Source organism: Malus domestica, chromosome 02, assembly GCF_042453785.1.
Source record: "Malus domestica chromosome 02, GDT2T_hap1".
Taxonomy (NCBI): Eukaryota; Viridiplantae; Streptophyta; class Magnoliopsida; order Rosales; family Rosaceae; genus Malus; species Malus domestica.
This window is the reverse complement of record NC_091662.1, coordinates 16,060,687-16,080,539: the sequence shown is the minus strand read 5'-3', so window position 1 is coordinate 16,080,539 and position 19,853 is coordinate 16,060,687. Positions and strand designations below refer to the sequence as shown.

General features: G+C 38.7%; 2 long non-coding RNA genes across 2 annotated transcripts; one reads left to right on the top strand and one right to left on the bottom strand.

Annotated features, from left to right (window-relative positions):
* Positions 1 to 3,269: 3,269 nt before the first annotated feature.
* LOC139193185 (uncharacterized) lies at positions 3,270 to 4,445 on the bottom strand. Its single transcript, XR_011577597.1, has 2 exons — positions 4,120 to 4,445; positions 3,270 to 3,615 (listed from the first exon to the last, which is right to left on the bottom strand). It is a non-coding gene; the product is annotated as an uncharacterized lncRNA (long non-coding RNA).
* Positions 4,446 to 7,969: 3,524 nt separating this feature from the next.
* LOC139193184 (uncharacterized) lies at positions 7,970 to 10,800 on the top strand. Its single transcript, XR_011577593.1, has 2 exons — positions 7,970 to 8,038; positions 10,022 to 10,800. It is a non-coding gene; the product is annotated as an uncharacterized lncRNA (long non-coding RNA).
* Positions 10,801 to 19,853: the final 9,053 nt, after the last annotated feature.

Sequence of the window (19,853 nt, the reverse complement as noted above, 5' to 3'; positions counted from 1 at the left end):
ATTGCAATAACGCTCTGGCTGTTAGACGTAACCTGAAACTGCGGCACATGAGAATTGACAATGTATGTGGTGTTTGTAATACTTTCAACGAAACCGAAAACCATCTGTTTTTCCGGTGTGAGATTAGTCATGTCTTCTGGTTCTATTCTCCTTTGCATTTAAATTCGTACATCCTGGAAGGAAGTGATTTCTTGGATAGCTGGGGAAAATTTTGTGCCCAGGTTAAGAATAGGGACAATGCGGACGAAATCTACCAAGATTTTGCTTTTGGCCTGTGGAGATTGTGGAAAAATAGAAACGAGGTGGTTTTCAAGGGGATCCATCGTCAGCCGTTGGAGATTTTGGAGACTTGGAGAAAAAGCATCACTGAGTATAGAGCCTCTGAGGCTCCGGAGCCTGCTGATAATTGCCTTAGGGTGACGAAGCCTATAACAGATTCTGGAAAAACTAGTGGTATGTGGCAGAAACCAAGGTATGGAACTATCAAGATAAATACTGACGCGGCTTGGTGTAAGAATACAATGCGTATGGGGGTGGGTTGGCTGGGTCGTGATTTTGCTGGACTGCTTCAAGCTGCTGGAGGGTCTGGCATCGGCTACTGTCACAGTGTAGCTGCCGCGGAAGCTACTGCCATTAGGGCAGCCTTGATGGCCTGTATTGACCATGGGTTTGATGATGTTATCATTGAATCTGATGCGAGAATGATTATTCTGATGCTGAAGAAGGAAGTGCTGATTGATTTTAGTATTGAATGCATTCTAGGAGATATTGAGATTCTAGCGCAAAAGTTGATGTCTGTTTCCTTTGCTTTTGTGTCTAGAGAGGGCAATCGTGCTGCTTACTCGGTGGCTAAGTATGTTTTTAAGGAAGGTCGATCTTTTACTTGGGACTGTATTGGCCCTGCTTTTTTGTTTAATTTCCTTACCCAGGATGTAAACATCTCTATTCGTCTTTAATATATTTCTATCTTTGGTTAAAAAAATAAAAAAAAAATTTAGCATGCACACATAAAAATTTAGCTAGCCTAAATCTGAATAGGACTCATAGCGCGAGTGGACGCACTCAATATGCTTGAAGCACAAGGGTCTGACCCGACGCCCGAAATGCACATGCACGGGCTAATTGATACGGGCTCTTGTGTCACCCGCTTTTGCAATGAGCCAACAACTTTGTTCTCATCCAATGGTTTGTCACGGTTTAAATTTTTTCTTTTTTCAGTTAATTGTTTTGTATTAAGGGCTGGTTTGGTATTGTTGTGTCTTGAAAAAAAAAACTACTTCTACTATGCTGTGAGAATAAGCTCATTTTCAGTTTTTTTTCATCCTAAACTGTGAAAATAAGTTGTTTTTAAGTGTTTACCAAACACCTTTTTGAGTTCAGGTTTTTTTGATACCCACTTTTTATAAAAGCACCTCAGTACCAAACCAGTACTGAATGCAACAATTGAGATCAAATATGATCAAGTCCAGTGGTTAGTTTATAGATGATTTAAAGTCCAAACTGAAATTCAATGGCTAAAATAATGAAAAGACTCATTTAACTCAGATTCTACCGCAAACAAATATTTTGGTGTTTGTAGGAACTAGAAAGACGTTGAAGTGTTGTTAGTGTAATGTGTTGAAAGATGTTGGTTGTGTGACTTTACATATATACTTTGTTGGAATCTAAATATTCTTAAGTTAAAAATGATCATAAAAATAACTTAAGATAACGTGTATAAAATTATTTAAAAAAAATATTTCTACATCTATAAAATATTTGGCACAAGTAGTTTACCAAAGTGTGATCTCCTAATATTTTTCTAAAATAATGTGTAGAGTAAGAATATGTAACTTTTAGTAGAAGAGAGCATTTTACCGCAACCAAGGTAAGATTTTGAACTACCGAATCTCTTCTATCTTGGGAATTATATTATTCCATGCTATTTGCTGTGATTGATGCGACTTATAGGGAGAAAATTAGTATATAATAATTGTACTTTATCATGTATTATATAATCTTGTTTTAAAAGCCAAAGAGAATTATCATGAGAATTGTCTACATTGACTATACAAATTTGTTTAGGGAATAACATCTCTTATCTTTATATCTTGTCTTCTTCTAAAACCAAAATCGATCTTGTATATTCTTGTCTTAAAACAAACAAAGGATGAGGGGAAACCGATGGCTTCGGTTTGATGGTTATAGCCGCCCTAGTTGCCATCACTCCACAGAAGCAAACTACCTTGTTATGTTAAAGAAAATTCAAACCTTGATTTATCACAATTCTGACTCATAAGAATAAGAATGTCCTTCTACCTTTGCAGTTAACTACTTTATATAAGACTGACGATGCTTTTATTCTACTTTACCAAAACAAACTTTTAATTTAATTTCTAACTGGGAAGGTGAATTGTGTCTATTCCAACAGGATCCTCTCCGGATCATTTTGGTGAGAATCCTAGGAATCCGTGAATTGTGTCCGTTCATCGTACATCGTAAGATCAGTTTTTATCAGGTACTGTTTGTGTTTAATTTTAAATAAAAATATGTAAAATGATTTCTGACCATACGTTGTACGATAAATGGATACAATTCACGAATCCTTGAGATTCTCACAAAGAGGATCCGGATTGGTGTCTATTTTTGTGGCTTTAGTAATATGGTATGACTCAATGGCCCTGCTTTTTTTGGACCAGGGGTGGGGTGTTTCCCTGTCTATTTGGATGGCCCACCACCAAGTTTCGATCTCTCTGGTGCCGTTTGGTATGTAGACGGGATGAGACGGAACGGATTTCCATGTTATGTTTGGTACATGCAGGACGGAACTGGATGGTTGTTTCGTTATGCGTTTGGTAGCGCATGGACGGAACGGAACCAAAAGATTAAATGACTAAAATACCCATGTTCCGTCTGTTGTTTGGTACAATATTAATGCGTGGAATGGGACGAGACTTTTTATTTTATTTTAAATTTTTGTAACTTGTTCAAATTTGAACACTATATGCTTATCCATTATTTGTTTTTCTTGGTCCAAATTTTATTAGGTATATGTTGTGTTCCACATGCAAACCCTTTTAAAATTTGTAATTTATGTCTTCTATGATTTAGGTTGATGAAGTCAGACTTCCTCGAGCCAGTGAATATTGGAAGTGATGAGATGGTTAGCATGAATGAGATGGCTGAGATGGCTCTGTCTCTATGGTCATGGTTGTCATGCAATGTTGATAAATATATAAGTTTAATGATCATGCATGTCATAAATGTTTTAGGGTTTAAACATTCAGAACTTAAACAAAGAAAATGAAATATCCAGAACTTAAACATGAAATATCCGAAATCAAACATTCGTCTTGACTTAAAAAACAAATAATGTCTTGCTAAAGCAATAATGAAAACACTAAAAGTTGATAAAGTTTATCATACTAAAACCCCAAATGCTCAAAGGCTCTCCATAAACACTTTAATGAAATCTGGTTTCTGTGAGTCATCCAAGGTAGACAAAATACGCATCAGATCGATATCTTTCACTAACTTCATTGAAATTCTTAGCACCTGATCATATAGGAGACCCATAGCCTGAAGCTCAGAAGGTAGTCTAGCTTTTGCTTCTCCAAAAGTAGAACTTTCACCTAACTACATGAAATCCAATCAATATACACTCGCACGTTAAAGAAATAGTATTGAGTTTGTAATGTATAAAACTTAGCCATTTCGAAGTACTGAAATACAAATCAAAGTTGAAGTACAAGACTACATTGAGTAGAATGAAAATCAAGAAGGAAGAAAGCATAATATAAAAAACTAAAACAAATTCCAACAAGAAATGATGCTCAAAAGATGAAGAACTACAAGCACAAGATGAAGGCCCTAACCTAAGATAGCATCGTAAAAAGCACAACAAAAAGACATAAAAGATATATGACCAAAGAAAAATATCAACAGAGTGTAGTGGAATATTTCGTGTCAATATACCTAACACTAGAAAATGAACCCAAGCAGCTAAATTCAGAAGAATATATCGTGGTACCAGTACCACACATACAAAGGAAAGAAGAAAAAAAACGCAGCACCCATCCCCAAAATGAAAGGAACAAACAAAATAAGAAAATTGTACACCAGTATTGCTTTGTTACTAACAATGTAGAATAACTAAAATGTTCCTGGTTATGAATTTATTAGAGGAGCCTAGCTTCCCACAAGCGTAGCACTGATGCTGTTTATACTGACAGTTCTTGCAGAAGAAGTTTTGAATAGCCTGCCAAGATTAGAATAGAGAATAAAAATAATCATAATAGCAGTAACAAAAAGAAACAACCAAATGGAACAAACAAAAAAAAGGATTCACAACAAAAGTGAATAAGAAGAAATAAGAAGAGCATACGTCTACTTCATCCTAGGTAAAGCCGGGTTTCACAAATACAGAGCAAAAACAAGAAAACTCATTCTCAACTACAGAGCCAAAAAAAAAAAAAAAAAAAAAAAACCCAATTAATTAATGCACACACTGGAATTTGAAAAGACAACCATCTTTATCTCGTTTGGCCCTCTTATCTGCAATCCCCTCAACCACAAATAATCCTGTTCGCGTCAGGAATTCCCGTCGGGGATGTTTCCTGGCTGACGAGCACACAGCTCCCCTGGAGGTTGGCGCCGGTTGAGGGCTGCTGTCGGACTTCTGCTTCGCTGTCGGGCGTTGTCGGGCAAGTCTCGTCGGGCAAGTCTCGTCGGGCAAGTCTCGTCGAGCAAGACTCTTTGGGCAAGGCTGAAAGAGAAGGACAACGTTAACTTTGAGAGGGGCCTTTGTGGGGCCTTAGGTGTAGGCCTTGAGGCTCACAATCAAGGTTAACATTTAGGTGCTCAGGCGTGCCACTGCCATCTTTAGCATGGCAGATGTAAAATGGTTGTCGTGTTTTAGTTGTATATATGTATGTATCCAAGAAACTGTGTTAGTTATAACAGGTGCCTTTGTGGGGCCTTAGGTGTAGGCCTTGAGGCTTCCCATAAATAACTAAACCAGTGCTCGAACGCATCATATTTGTTCTCGTGATTGTAGGAGTTTTCTAACTATTATACTTCTGATTACCCGAATCCAAGAAATAGAATGAACCCAAATAGGTGCCTTTGTGGGGCCTTAGGTGTAGGCCTTGAGGCTTCCCATCAGAGTTCATTCTTATACTTAGACTCTTTAGATCGCTGAACGGAATGAATCCAAATGGATGCCTTTGTGGGGCCTTAGGTGTAGGCCTTGAGGCTTTCCATTAGAATCCATTCCATGCTCAAGCGTTCTATGGTAATCATGATATAATAGAAAGAAAACTAGAAGGTAGGTTGATTACTTGCGCCCCAAGTAACTTCGGACTTCTCGTTTATCAAGGACTGTCGTGGATGGGTTAAGTCCACATAAAGTTCTTTTTTATGCCTTGAGGCCAAGGATTTTTAACCGATCATATCTACATGCCCGAGGGCTTAGGACTTGGATCTGGTTTGAATACTAACGATATATTCAAATCGGATTCAAGTATTGAGAAAGCCTTTTAATAATCATTTTGCTAGAAATAACTTGCATATAACTGGAAGTATACAACATATTGAAAAGACAAAACCAAAGCAAAGAAGGTCGGGCAAGGTTAAACCTTATCGGGTAAGGTTGCTCGTCTTGCAGGTTCCTATCTTTGTAGTTTTATCAAAGGTCTGAAAGCTTAGAGGGGTAGAGAGAGAGTTTACAAAAGATGAATCGATACTACAGCAAGGTTGAACAAGGTAGCAGAGCTATTACAAAGGATTGAAGAGAGGGTTATCCCGAAAGGGATGAAGGCTGACTACAGCTTTGTTTCGAAGGCAAATCTAGCTTTGAGCAGAGTTTGTGCTTGCATTTGTTTGTTTGTTTGAGTGTCCTTAATCCTGGATTTTCTTTCTTCTTATATAGACAACTCGGCTTGGCCTTTGGTAGCAGCAGCTTTGCCCGAATGCGGTTTGAGGGTGATGACTCATCAGCTATTTTACATGTAATGCCACCATAAAGTGCTTTATGGGCTGTGTAGCTGACCAGTCTACACCACTTGGCCTTTGGGTAGGTAAGCAAGTGGTCTTCATGAGCTGCACCAAGTCAGAAAAGGCCTTTCCCTGCCTTCTGGGCTTCGACTATCTCCCTTTCGGGCCTCCTTTTGGGCCAACTCCTTTCTTGAGCCCAAAGTTCAAGTTTTGATCCAAACAAATCCAAATACTACAAAAAAGTCTCTATATAACTCTCACAAATCTGTAGAAAAATACCGAACTCTCTCAAATGAAGGAAAGCAGAACAAGCTTCAACCTTTGAGCCTCTGAGTTTTCTGGATCTTCATCTGTGTCTTTTTCGAGTTTTAGGGTTGTTCTTCTTAAGAATTATTGGGTTATTAGTAAAAGTGATTATTTACCTTAAAAGCTTCAGCTTTTTTTACTACCTCATCACCGACACCAATATATATATATATGCTTTTCTAGAAAGTCCTTTTATCTAATTGCAATCCTTATAGACATTGATAGCAACCCTAAAGTCCATAAAATTTTCAACCGAAATGCAAAACAATGAAACAAAACGAGCACAAAAAAATTGAATCAGAAAAGAGTCATCGATTAAAGTAAAAAATTGAGATTCAACAAGCTATCAATCGCATAACTGGGTCAATCTACAGCGCGATAGTAGTGGCTTCAAGTTGCTACGTGCTGGCTGGGTGCAGTCGGCGGCTACAGGAAAGGATGAGGAGAGGATGAGGATAAGGAAGAATGATGAGGAGGAAGTCTACGGGAAGAGAAAGGCAACGACAGAAAATGGTTAGGGTTTGTTTTATGATTTGGATGGTGTAAATATTGTAAGGGGCAATTTTATCTTAAAATATTATAAATTTGTGTTCTACGGATGTGAGATCAGTCGTTCCAGGGGAAGGCAGAACGAGAAATCAGCCAAATTTCGTCCCGTGCGACAGCGCGTTCCACGGTTTTTGGGTGCACTAAACATGGGACTGAACACCTCGTCCCACTATGTTTCGTCCCGTCCCATATACCAAACGGTACCTCTAACAACATCGTTGGTATTTAAGTTCTAGTCGAGAAACTTGGATTTGATTTTGAGCTCCTTTCAAAGCCAACTAATATTATTTTTGCCTCCTCTGCATCCACTCTAGTCGTTTCTGTGGATGAAGAGGGTTTCACTTCAGTTTCAAACCGTCCAAAGATTAAGAATCTGCTGTAGGGATCTGTTAAGAAGAAATCAACTTAGTTTGTAGCCTTCGTCACAAGGAAGCACGTGGTAAGCATAAAACATAAATAAAAATTATTCATTAGAATGCCCGAGGTTTGAGAAATGATTCCACTTGTCAGGTATGAACGAAACTGAAACTAGTGGAATCTTATGCGCCAGTAATGGTGTGTATTTTGAAATCTTTTGTTGGTAAGTCAGCTATTCATCATTCTTTTTGGCGTTCTTTGCATTTATTCCATGCGGCTACTAACAATCAGGGTCCATTGGAGCCCAATCTTTGGTTTTTATGGGTTCAGAATTTGTCGGTGCAGGTTATTTCGACTTCTTCACACCAACTAATCATCTCATGTGCCCTAAATTCTTTTTATTGTGTTTTGACTTGGGTGTATGCCAAGACCAACTATATTGAGCGACAAGTTTGACGGGAAGAACTCAAGGCCATCTCCTCTTTTCACGGTCACGCATCGTGAATTGCACTTGGAGATTTTAATTGAGTTTTGGGTACCCATGAAAAAAATGAGGTATCCTGCCTAGCCGTATTTCTTGCTCCGAATTTCAAACTATCTATATTGCTTGTGGTGTGCTTAATTTTCCAACAAAGGGTCTCATTGTCAAACTATGTCGTACCTTGTCTCGTATATCTTGAGATCATTGCCCGCTTATTTTGTCTGGTATTTGTGGTGCCAAAAGTTCCTTTTCGCTTTCAGAGAATGTGGTTAGAAAGCTTAGATTTTATTTCATTGGTTTCAAACACAGGGGGTGGGCTCCAACTTTTGGGATCTAGTGTCATCTTAGCAGCTAAGTTACGAGTTATTAAAGGTAAGCTTCTGGTCTTCTTTTGGAGATGCCAACTTTGTTGCGAATAGTTCTTTGCATGATTTGGACGTAATACAGCAAGAAAGTGCTTATCTTGGTCCCTCTAATAAGATTTGCAAGAGAAAGCAAGTCAAAGGTCAAGTACATGAGGCTCTTAGGTTACTTGAAATTTTTTTTACGGATAACTCTCGAGTTCTGGTTATCTCTGGGGATAAGAATACAAACTTTTTTTTTTCACTTTATGGTGAAATTCAATAAGCTTCATCAATCTTTGGTATTAGTTTGTGTTGATTTCCGAATGTTAGGTGATCTGGTCCCCATTCAAGATCACAATGTGACACATTACAAGACTTTGTTCTCCTTGAACGATAATACATTGAATACTGGGCTAGTTGAAAAAGTAATTTCGAATTTGGTAACCGACGAAGAGAATGTGGCTTTACTAGTGCCTCTTCTATAAGAGGTATATACAAAAGCTAAAAGTTTAGATCCTTCTAGTTCTCCCGGTCTTGATTGTTTCAATGGATATTTCTATACTACCTGTTTAAGCATAGTTAATCTAGATATAGTTTTGGCTATTTAGAGTTTTTTCATCCACGAGAAAATTCCTCTTCATTTTAATTCGAACCTGGTTGTTCTTGTTAACGCTAGACTCTTTGAAGCCCAAAGAGTGAGGCCGGCCAAGAAAGGAACCCCAGGAAGCCTAATAAGAGAACGCGAAGCCCGAGGCCCAGGGCACTTAAAAGAGGACAAGCCTGAGCGCAACGGCTGACCGTCCTTAAACTTAGTTACCCGAGGAGTGTAAGAAGGATAATGACCGCTGCACGAATGTAGGTAGACTAACAACTTTAAGACACGTACTCCAAGTGACATATCTATCCAGATGACAATCAGCCCACTCGACGACCACCTTTTAGTGATAGGGATGCCTATGATAGGACATAATAGCAGTCAGAATGATCTTAGGTCGGCGGGATTGGATAACCGAAGCTGAGCACGTGCTTGACTCGTACTGTTTTAACAAAACACGTTATCCAAGCTAAGCAGCTGTCACTTCTCCGCCGAATGTCAGGACAGCTGTCACTTCCCCGCCGAATGTCAAGACTAAGTGACATAAATGATGTCAACACCCTATGCTACGTATGTGGCACATTAAATGGAAAGTGGGCTAACTTAAGGTTGAAAGGGTTAATTGAGGGCCTATATAAAGGAGTGGAGGCCTCCCAATAGAGGTCGGACGAATGAAAGAGGGAGAACATACTTGTATTAGCCGATCATTAGTTTCAGTCTTGATATCAATATAAATTCTAGCACCACAGTGAACGTAGCCCAGTTTTAAGAGGTGAACCACTTACATCTCTGAGTCCAATTCATCTTACATTATATCTGAAATTCCTACAAGTATTATTATTATGAATTACTTAACCTACAAGTTTTTAGCGTTAGCAGTTCTTATTCCTAAGGTTCCAGGTGCAGACTGATAGGGATTTTACCACACACACACAAAAGGGTTAAAACTCCTATAATACTTGCAAGAATGACAAGATTATTATAGTATGAACGGTTCTCACAAGGTCGTTCTCCACAGGGATTATTAAATAATTTGAAGCAAACCAAATTCCAATTAATTATTGTACAACAAAACTTTGAGATGATTGATTTTATGTCCTACTTTAATAAAAATGAATTTAATTAATAAAAGTAAACCAATCTGCGATACTAAAGATGAGGAAAAAGAAAACAGTTTTGTAGACATCAAGTTAAGAAAGCACTAGGGATCCACCGTCACCTTAACAATCCTATATAGTTTTTCCAATTACTTATGATTTATACATGCATATTTTGAAGGTTAGGTTTTCCTAATATATGCCTACTTGGACCCCTCATAGGAGCATATTTATGCGACTTAGTTAGCTTGTTTTCTTGTATTTTCATAATTAGTTTGTGTTTATTATAGTGATTTAAGCTATTTTCGTTTGTTTGTAGGTCTAATTGGCAAAGTTGGCAAGAAAGTGCATTTTGAAGCATTTTAGAGCAATTTTGGGCTGGAATGGATTACATGCATGTGGAGCACAAGGAATGGATGTTTTTGAAGATCAAATGAAGTGAGGAATGTGCTAAAGAGATAGAGAAATTAATTTTAGACTTGGAAGATGAGTAATTAGATGCAAGGGGACCTAAAACCCTTCTAGAAGGCCTATATCTTCTCTTATACATGTGCTGCACCCACCTTTCTAGAAGCCCTAGAAAGGTGGCACCCCAGACTCTTCTAGAAGGTCAGAAATTTGCCACAACACACTCTTTCTAGAAGCCCTACAAAAGTGGAGCCCCAAACCCTTCTAGAAATCCTAGTTATTTCCCCTTGGATTAGGCCAAGCCTTGTGCGAAAACCCTAAGCCTTTTCCTCAAGAAATTCAGCCAAACCATAGCTTCTAAATATATGTTTTTAACCATAATTTCGACCACCACCCCCCATATAATTCTACACCCCATTTCAGCCGCAAAAACACCAATTAACACCCTTTGCCACAACTTTGGAGAAGAAGGAGCTTTGTTGTGGCTTCTATTGGAGGAGGAGGACCTTGTGCCGCAAGCCACCTGCAACCATTGGAGTTCTAAGAGTTCTTTCTTCCCTTGTTTCGTTTACATGTTTATTTTCTATTGCTTTTCAATTGTTATGAACATGTGGAACTAATTCATTTTTAGTTAGAGGTGAATTCAAAGCCATGGACATATGTTTTATATGAATTGATTACTTTCAGTTATTGTTTTGTAAAACATGAATGTTATTTACTTATCTGTTTGATTGATAACTTATTCTTGTGTGTTGATTAAGGATGCATACTTAGTTTGCATGCATGAATTTGATGCTAAATTATAAGGGAATTTCACCTAATCGTTGTGAACTTATAATTAAAAGTAGTGGAGATTACTAGTCACAATTGTGTTAAGTAAATTCTAGGCAAGAGTATCATGCAATTCGTAGTTACGAATGCCTTGTCAATGCTTATGATTTTCATAGAACTTAATGATCTTTGATATGTATCTCTATCATGGTGTTCATATAGGGAACTTGAGAAGAATAATTTGGTTGCGATGCATTGTCCATTCAATTCAATGAATTTAGGGAAATCTGAAAGTTAATTAGTGCATTCACAATTAATTTGGGGCATTGTCATTCATGGTTTAAGGAAACAATACTGGAAATCGATTTATGTTGCATATGTTCATGTGTGCAGAAGGATCCTCTAGCTAAGTTTTTACCATTCAAATCACCCAATTTCATATCTAGTTTACTTTGTTTTGCAATCTGTTTAATTTAGTTAATTTTCATCCAAATCAATCCCCCTTCTAATTAAGTGTCTTAGATTAGTTAGAAAAGTGTTTAAATCTGTCCAATTTAGTGTTTTGAGTCTTACTAGTCTTAAATTCGTCCAAATAGTCCCTAGAGTCTGTTTTGAGTATTTTTAACTTAGTTTTGTTGTTTTGAGTAGTTTGAGTCAATTTTAAGTCTTAAGTGTTAGTTTTGTGTTTTTGAGTCTAGTTGAGTGTTTCTAAGTCTAGTTTGGTATTTTTGAGTCATATTTGTGTAGATTAGCAGCCCTAGTTAATCCCCGGTCTAGAACGATCCCTACCTACATCTTTACTACAATTGTCATCAATAGGGTTTAATTTATGTGTCAAGTGAATTTTCACATCAAATTTTGGCACCGTTGCTGGGGATTAGCAAAATTGCTAATCTTCCCCTTATTGCCATGAGTTTCATTCTAGTTTTATTTCTGCTTTGTTTTGTTTTCTGATTTTGTTTTGTCTTGTTTCCTTTGTTTTAGGTACTAGTTTATGACTCGAAGTTCTCAAACTATTAGTGCAAATATCTTGGAGTTTGATGACGATTTTGAAAGAACTTTGAGAAGAAAGAGGAAGCAGCCAAAACCTAATCCACCTAGTTATAGCTCTAAATCCGAAGTTGAAGAAGAAGAAGAGGAAGAACCAGCCATGGCTGTGGATAATCGAACAATCAAGGAACTATCTGCCTTGGGATTGGACAATGTCGTGCCCTTATGCATTCAATACCCTCTAGCAGCCCAAGGCAAGACTGATGAGTTCGAGGTGAAGTTAAGGTTGCTGCATCATATTCCCAAATACCATGGGTTGTCCATGGAAGATCCAAACAAGCATTTGAAGGAATTTGAAGTAGTATGCTCAAGTATGACACCCATCAACGTGGATGGGAATATTTTGAAGATGAAAGCCTTTCCATTCTCTCTTATGGACAAGGCTAAAGATTGGCTCTACGAATTAGCACCTGGAACCGTCACTTCTTGGGAAAGCATGAAAAGAGTGTTCTTGGAGAAATTCTTCCCAACTTCAAGAGTCATTCTTTTGAGGAAGAAAATTAGTGGCATTCAACAAAACCAAGGAGAATCGTTTCCAGCATATTATGAGCATTTTAAGACGTTAGTTGCATCATGCCCACAACACCAAATGAAGGAGGAGCTTCTAATTCAATATTTCTACGAATGACTTCTTCCAATTGAAAGACAAATGCTTGATGCTTCAGCGGGAGGTGCTTTGGTTGATAAAACATCGGTGGCTGCAAAGATCTTAATTGCCAACCGAGCCTTAAATGCACAACAATATGGAGGAGTTGGACAAATGGAGCCCTCACGGTAGCAACATGTCAATGAGGTAAGTGCAATTTCTGAACTTCAATCTCAAATGGCTAATCTCACTATTCTTTTGTCAAGGGTTGTTAATGGATCCAAAGTGCAAAGTGCGGCCATATATGGAGTGTGCTCAATGTAGAGGCATCTCAATGATCAATGCCCTCAATTAATTGAGAATGGAGGATGGGAAACTACCCATGCCGTGGGCTATCAAGGCCAAAATCAGCCACGCAATGACCCGTACTCCAACACTTACAATCTGGGCTGGAGAGATCATCCAAACTTCAAGTGGAGGGAACCTCAACAATCTCAACAACAAGGAGGATTTCTATAGCCACCTTCTGGGATATATCAAAGGCCATACGCACCACCACAACCTCCACCACAATCTGCCCAAACAAATTCAGGTTCGTCCTTGGACAATGATAAAGTTCTTTCAATACTAACTTCTTTGACTCAGAGACTCCAAAATTAGGCCAAAGAGATGGGGGAAATGAAGAAACAAATTGGGCAGATGGCGAAGTTCATGGGGTAGTTTAGAGAAGTCGTCTCTTCACTAATACAGTACTCTAACATAATGGAGTTTCAATGGCTTTTCATCGCTCATTTTGTAATTCAGCTGTTAAGGCTCTCTCTCACATTTTTTCTAGAATGTTCTAGGACTGTGAGCCTTTGCCTTTGTTGTTGGAGCTTTTTCATCGTCATTCTCTAGTGTTACAAGTTTTTTTCTGAAAAAAAATTCTTACAACTTTTTTTGGTTTTACTTAAAAACTTTAGATTATAGTGGCTTATACTTTTATATGGGATATTTTGCTTCTTTGTAATCAAATTCTCTACGAGGGCAAGTTTGTTTTCTTGGATTATGATAAGTGCTAGTTAGCCGCTCAATTTCATGACTCGGCTCAAGCTTGTTTTTGAGTGCTAGTTTTCATTTGTAGTGTTGCCTATTTTCTCCATATTGGGTATCTCACCGCTTTCTACCGCAATTGCAACTCTACATTTAGAGGTTACCAAAAGCTGGATGGCTCAAGGTTAATATCAATGTGTATTGTGCCAACAAACGTGTTGGATTTGGGGGGCTTTTGGTTTTTGCATCAAACACAAAATTTATAAGTTCAGTTGCAGCATAAATTTTTGCTTTCATTGAGGCCGGGCGTATACCATGTGTTAAAGAACTAAAACATTTATGGATTGAAATAGACTCCATGTTGGTTATTCACTATCTTTTAGGGCTCCTAATACAGTTCCGTGGTTTCTTATGGTGGATGCAAATTTTCGCCTTCTTCTTCTTAGACGAAAATGCACCTGCAAAACAATGAACACCTTAGGTCAAGGTCAAGAGCCTCACACGCCCATGATGAATGGGGGGGCGTGGCTTTGGCTGAAGAACCTTCGAACCAAAGTTAGAATTTGAGAGAGAAAGTGTTTACAGAAATTTGGAGAATTTGATAAGAGAATTGGACTTAGGTTTTTGGAGAAAATGAGGGCTATTTATAGTGGTGTGGCCATGCCTCTTTGGAGAAAAGGGTCCGGCCACTTATGGTGGTTTCTTGGCTCTAATTGTATGATATTATGTCAAAATAATATATTGCAATCAATTAGAAAATTAATCAATTAATTTTGGTAATTAATCCTAATTTGAAAGAATAATTTGGGGTTACCTTGTGGGGAGGATTTGATGAGGATTGATGATATAGGTTTTGACTGAATACCTATTTTGTTCATCTTTGACCTTGATTGAGCCGTTATTGTCCACTGCTTGCGCGTGGGAGTTCCAATGTGCCTTGAGAGTAATTTTGTCTTTTTTACCCAAAAATCCACTTGTCGCCTCCATATTTTTCTTGATTATTTTTTGCTGTATAAATGCCCCCACACCTGTTAGACTGCTCGCAAGAAAGGGTAGCAGGTGTAGAGATCTTCTTGCTTTAGGAAACATACGATTCTTTCCTATTTTGATGTAGATTCCCTATTTAATTGGAAATTAGATCCTTCTAGGAAAGGGAAATAAATTACTTTTAAAGTTTATTTAAGTCTACCTTAAGTAGATTATTAAATCAACTTCAGAGAGCAATTTATTCTACCATACAAGGGAGAGAAAGCTAAAGGATGTTTGTTCCCTCTCCCCTAGCAATCTTATACACTTGCCAGTGCAAATGACCGTCTTTCGTTGCTTTCTTCGTCTTCTTTGTGCCACACCGAGGTAAGAAAAAAAAATTAGTTTTCCTTGTCTTCTTCTTAGACAGTGCTACCGCGGGGCAGCCGTCAGTGTGGTGCAGTACGTCGACTGGCAGGGGCCAAGATTCAGCTCGGCATAGGCCGATGAGGTGTTGTGGCAAAGACCACTACTTGGGTTACTCGGTTTGGCTAAAGCCAAGGGTAGCAGTATGGTTGGGGCCATAGATTGAGGTGTTAGGGCGCAGTGCTAGATGAGCCGTATGACTCATGTCCTTTGGGTTCTTGGATCTGAAGCAGGCCAGGTCAGCGATTGAGAGAAATGAGAAGGTTGCAGGCCCCATAAGCTGCTGGAATGCTGGCGATAAAGGCCTCCTGCTTGTTGGTCCGAGAGAAAAATGAAGGAAAATCCAATATAGGTTAAGCTCCTTTGCTAAGTACCATGAATGACATTGGCTGCTTAGTCCTATTCGCCGGGAAAAAGGTAGGTTGCTTCTGAGAGAGGAGATAAAGAAGATCAAGACAGATGCATTAGCTCATCTGATCGCTGTCGTGGAGCCTACTATGAGTGAAGGTGGAAAGAAGAGATCTTCCTCGCCTGTTCAAGAGATACCAGTTAAGAAAAAAACTGAAAACTTCATTCACTGCTCGTGAGGGTCTGCATACTCCTGAGAGGCTTATGATTGACTTGACTTCTTCTAATGGGAAGAAAAATAAAGCTGCTATATCTAAGCCTGTGACGCCTGTCATGCCAAAAATGGCTAGTACGATTGCTGATATGATTGCTTAGCGTAGAAGTTTTGTCATGCCCTTAGTGCTGAAATCTGTACCAATACGTCTGTTGGGAGCTAAATCCAGTTCACCAATGGAGAGGCTTGCTACTATGAAGAGCGATAAGGTGGACTTTACTGCTAAAGTGAAGTTTGCTCTCGTGGACAATTGTGAGAACTCCGCTAAGCTTGTTTATGGAGAGGCTGCAGAGATCTGTGCACTTTTGAAGCCAGATTTTCTTAAAAACATGGACGAGTGTGCCAAGCTTGTTGATAGTGGTTATTTGCCTAAGTTCCTTTGCGAATCATACAACCCAATATAGAAGGACTACTCTGCTTACTATGATGCAGAAAATGGCGATTCTGGTAGCTGAGTCTATGTTCCTTGACCAAAAGGATACCAAGGCTGCCAAGGAGATGACAAAGACTATGACAGCTAAAGCTTGTTTTTCTGCCGAGAAGATCAAAAAGTTGGAGTCTAAGCTTGTTGCTTTAAATGTTGGAAATGTGCCTTAAAACCAATCATATGATGATACTTTACGGACATTTCACAAAGTTAAACTAATGTAGTTTAAATATAAAGGGCAAAGATTATTGTTTAAGCCGTCTCATATAAATGTTATATGCTTAAACGATAAGTCCAAGGAATATGTGATTGGGAGAATGCAATCTTAAGAAGTTAGTTCATGAGACCATTCTTTCGTAGACACATCATAAACGTTCCTGATCATAGGATTGCCAATTGGGCATTGACAGTCCGTTAAGATCAGTACGTGCTGTGTCTTCTCTCAGGAAGAGTGATTAGTCTCAAGTCATTGGTGTGTGTGACATCAAGACAAGTACGTAGGTGCTCAATAGAGAATGAGTTCACTGAACACGATCAACAAAGAGTTCTCATATTCATGTCACATGAAAACTCATGGTTGGGATAATGCAAAGTAGTCCTTTGACCTGAGGCATCACAGTTGTCTTGTGGTTAAGTCCTTGATCTTTGATTGTGTCAAAAGTCACTCCAAAAGGAGGGTGTCCACGGCATCATTGGGGTTAAGCCACTTAGCCATGGAGGCAATTGAATGCGCAACAAGGGATCTCTAACCTTCAAACCGTTTGGGGGAGAATACTCTATGATATGATTGAAAATCTCTGATCAGAGTATGAATGAGATTTAGGAAGGCGTTCCAAATCACATTCAAGGTAATCATATAAGTAAACGAATCACATTGGATAGTAGACATGAATAAACTATCAAACCAAACAATGTGGTCAAGAGTATTGTATTAGAGAAATACCGTATTGCATTTGTAATCCTAAACTGAATAGGTTCTCCACCTCTTCTGATTAGCTTGGGTAACCATGATATGCTGCTAGGTGTCACTCATGGTTTGTGGAAGCCCTAAACGTGTATAATCACTAAAGGGAGAATTGAAAGTAAGTTTCAATTCACAATCGATTTGAAAGAGTTCTAATCGCCCACTGCCTCGCTAAAAGGAACCTAATGGATCGTACACCGTGTAAGGTGGAGATTGAAGAAACAATGGAGATGAGTAAGAATAATTAAATGGTTTAATTATTTATGGCAAGGATTAATTAATATGTTAATTAATCAAACGAATAAGTTCGTTAAAGACCTCGGGATAGTTTTGGACCTTAAGGCCCAATGGGCTTCGAACGTCAAAGCCCATGGACTTAAGTTGTATGACAACTTAATGAATAAAGATTCACAAGGGCCCAAAAGCCCAAATCCCTTAAAGTGGCCGGCCATGTTAGAAGAATGGTTTTTTGGTTCTTTAGGTCACTTATTTGAAGGGACTATATAAAGGACTTTATAGCCTAAATTCATTAAGGGTTCTTTTGGAGAAAATTGGAGAGAACATGTCTCTCCTTTTCTCTCTAAAGAGGTCGGCCCCCTTTGAGGAATTAGCTAGCAATCCCACTCCTCCAAGGTCACTCATTTCTTCTCTAATCTAACCTTGGTGTAGAGACTTAGAGGTTCTCAATTTTGGGAACTTGGAGAATCTATTCTTCCATCCAAATCCATGGATCTAAGATGCAAGGAATGAAGGCCCTCTCTTTGGGTGATTAGCCTTTGCTTATGCAAAGAGGAATCTACAAAGGTATAATTTCTCAACTCACTTTGATTTGAGTTGAGTATTGGTTCACCAATCTACTAGGCTTTGAATTTCATGGTTAATGTTTTGTTTTTAAGTGCAGGCAAGCATGTTTCCGCCTTTTAATTGTTAATAGCATGTTATAAATGTTGCTTAAATGAACATGTTTTCACAAAATCATCCTTCATTAAAGTGGTCCAATATCTCTACCCCCACTTCTCTGCAGCTTGAGACCGTTTGCCAAGAGATCGTTGACTTGAAGACTAGGCTTGACGTGATCTAAGTTAAGTATGAAAGTGTAGAGAAGGAAATTGGATGTTACATACCTCATATTCAAGATCTTGAGTGTGCCATTTCTGAGCTTCGTTTCGCTGCTTACATAAAGGATGAAGAGTAGATTGCTGCTTATAATCAACTGATCCACTTCAAGAAGACGTCAATATGCTTAAACCCCAAGTGTTGGAACTCCAAGGTGCATTGAAAATCAACGAAAGTCTAAAAAATAAAGTGGATGAGATACAGTGTGTCCGTGTTGGTTTGCTCGAAGAGAATGAGCAGCTGAAAAGTGAAAAGGTTGGGCTTGAGGCTTCACTTGTTCAAAGTCAAGCCGAGTTCTATGAGCTGGGTTTTGTAAATCATCTATTTGGTAGGCCATCTAACTTTAAGTTTGTTGGGAAAGACTTCGAGACCTTCTCTATTTCTTCGAAAAAACTTGCTTGCCTTTACTTTTGAGGTTTCCGTTGGTGAAGTAGTTAGAGAAATTAGTGCCCAGGTTAGGGCAACCGACGATGAAGCAATAAATGATACGGTTGCTGAAGGTGTGGCGACCGTGTAGTTGTAGGATGTCCAAGCTGCTGAAGAGTAGTCTTCTAGGTAGCCTTTATGATTTTCTTTGTTTTCCTTGTTGTTTTTCACTTTGCGTGAACTCCTTTGGCCTTTGTTATTTGTTTATCAATTTTGCTAGAAAATTTAATAAACTTGCTTCATTGGCTTTTCTTCATCTTCGCTTGTTTTGTTTACGCCCAACCTTTGACTTTTAGTCTAACGGTAGATGTGTTGTTTTTCTCTAAGCAGATAGGCCAACGTAGCTTATGCAGCCGTAAGTGTTGGTGAAGAACTTTTTACAAAGTTGTTAGCCATAAGGTTGGTAGCCGAACACCTTACTTACAGAAGCAGACAAGTCTGCATGACCATTTAGATGTTAACCTTGGCTTTCTTCAATCTTTTGAGCTGTGTGGCCTGCATCACAACATACTAAAGATTTTGGGTTATGAAATTCGCTAACCTTTCATATCAAAAGTACGTGGTTGTATGGAATTTTGTAAGCAAAGGTCCAAGATAACTCCTTGCTCTTTATGTAACCAATTATGTGGGTTGTATAGCAAGTATCACAACAATTTAGGAATTAGTGTAAATCTAAATGATCATTCTGCGCTTGGTAGAGGTAAAGCTTATCGACTGCGTAGCATGTCGGCAGTGGATAAAGGTTCGTATATGCACGCTAACTTGTTTAACCTTTCACAAAAATGTATGGTTTTATAAGTTTAGCGTGGCTTATTGCTCGAAAGGCAAGCCGTAGGCAGTCTTCTGGAAACCGTAGGCTGCCTTAGTGCACTCGGTAGCAGCTTTAGGGTTCCAGGGCAATCGTCCGTAGGGCGTACTGCGTAATATGCATCCTCCGTCTCTGAGGCCCAGTTCCCCATAGATCAGGCTAAGAGACCCAAAATCCTTCAGTTAGATAAGCCTTGAAAAAAACCATTGTGGCTACTTCTAGGAATCCCAACGCAAGCCATCGTGCACTTACTTATATACCAGGGCAACTTGACTCATCCATGTCTAGATATTCGGAGTGTAAAGTTCATCCTCTCACATTGGAGAGCAAACCCATGTGGGTGTCGGGGAATTGGTTTACCCTTTCGCACTGGAAAGCATGGTTGGTCCCTAGAGGGGTGCAATTTGATAGGAGCATATTTATGCGCCTTAGTTTAGCTTGTTCTTGTACATTTATAGTGTTTTTGCTTAAGTAAAGTAGTCTTTTAAGCTAGTTTTATGTGTTTTCAGGTTCTAAGCGCAAAGTATGCAAAAGGATGCATTTTGGAGC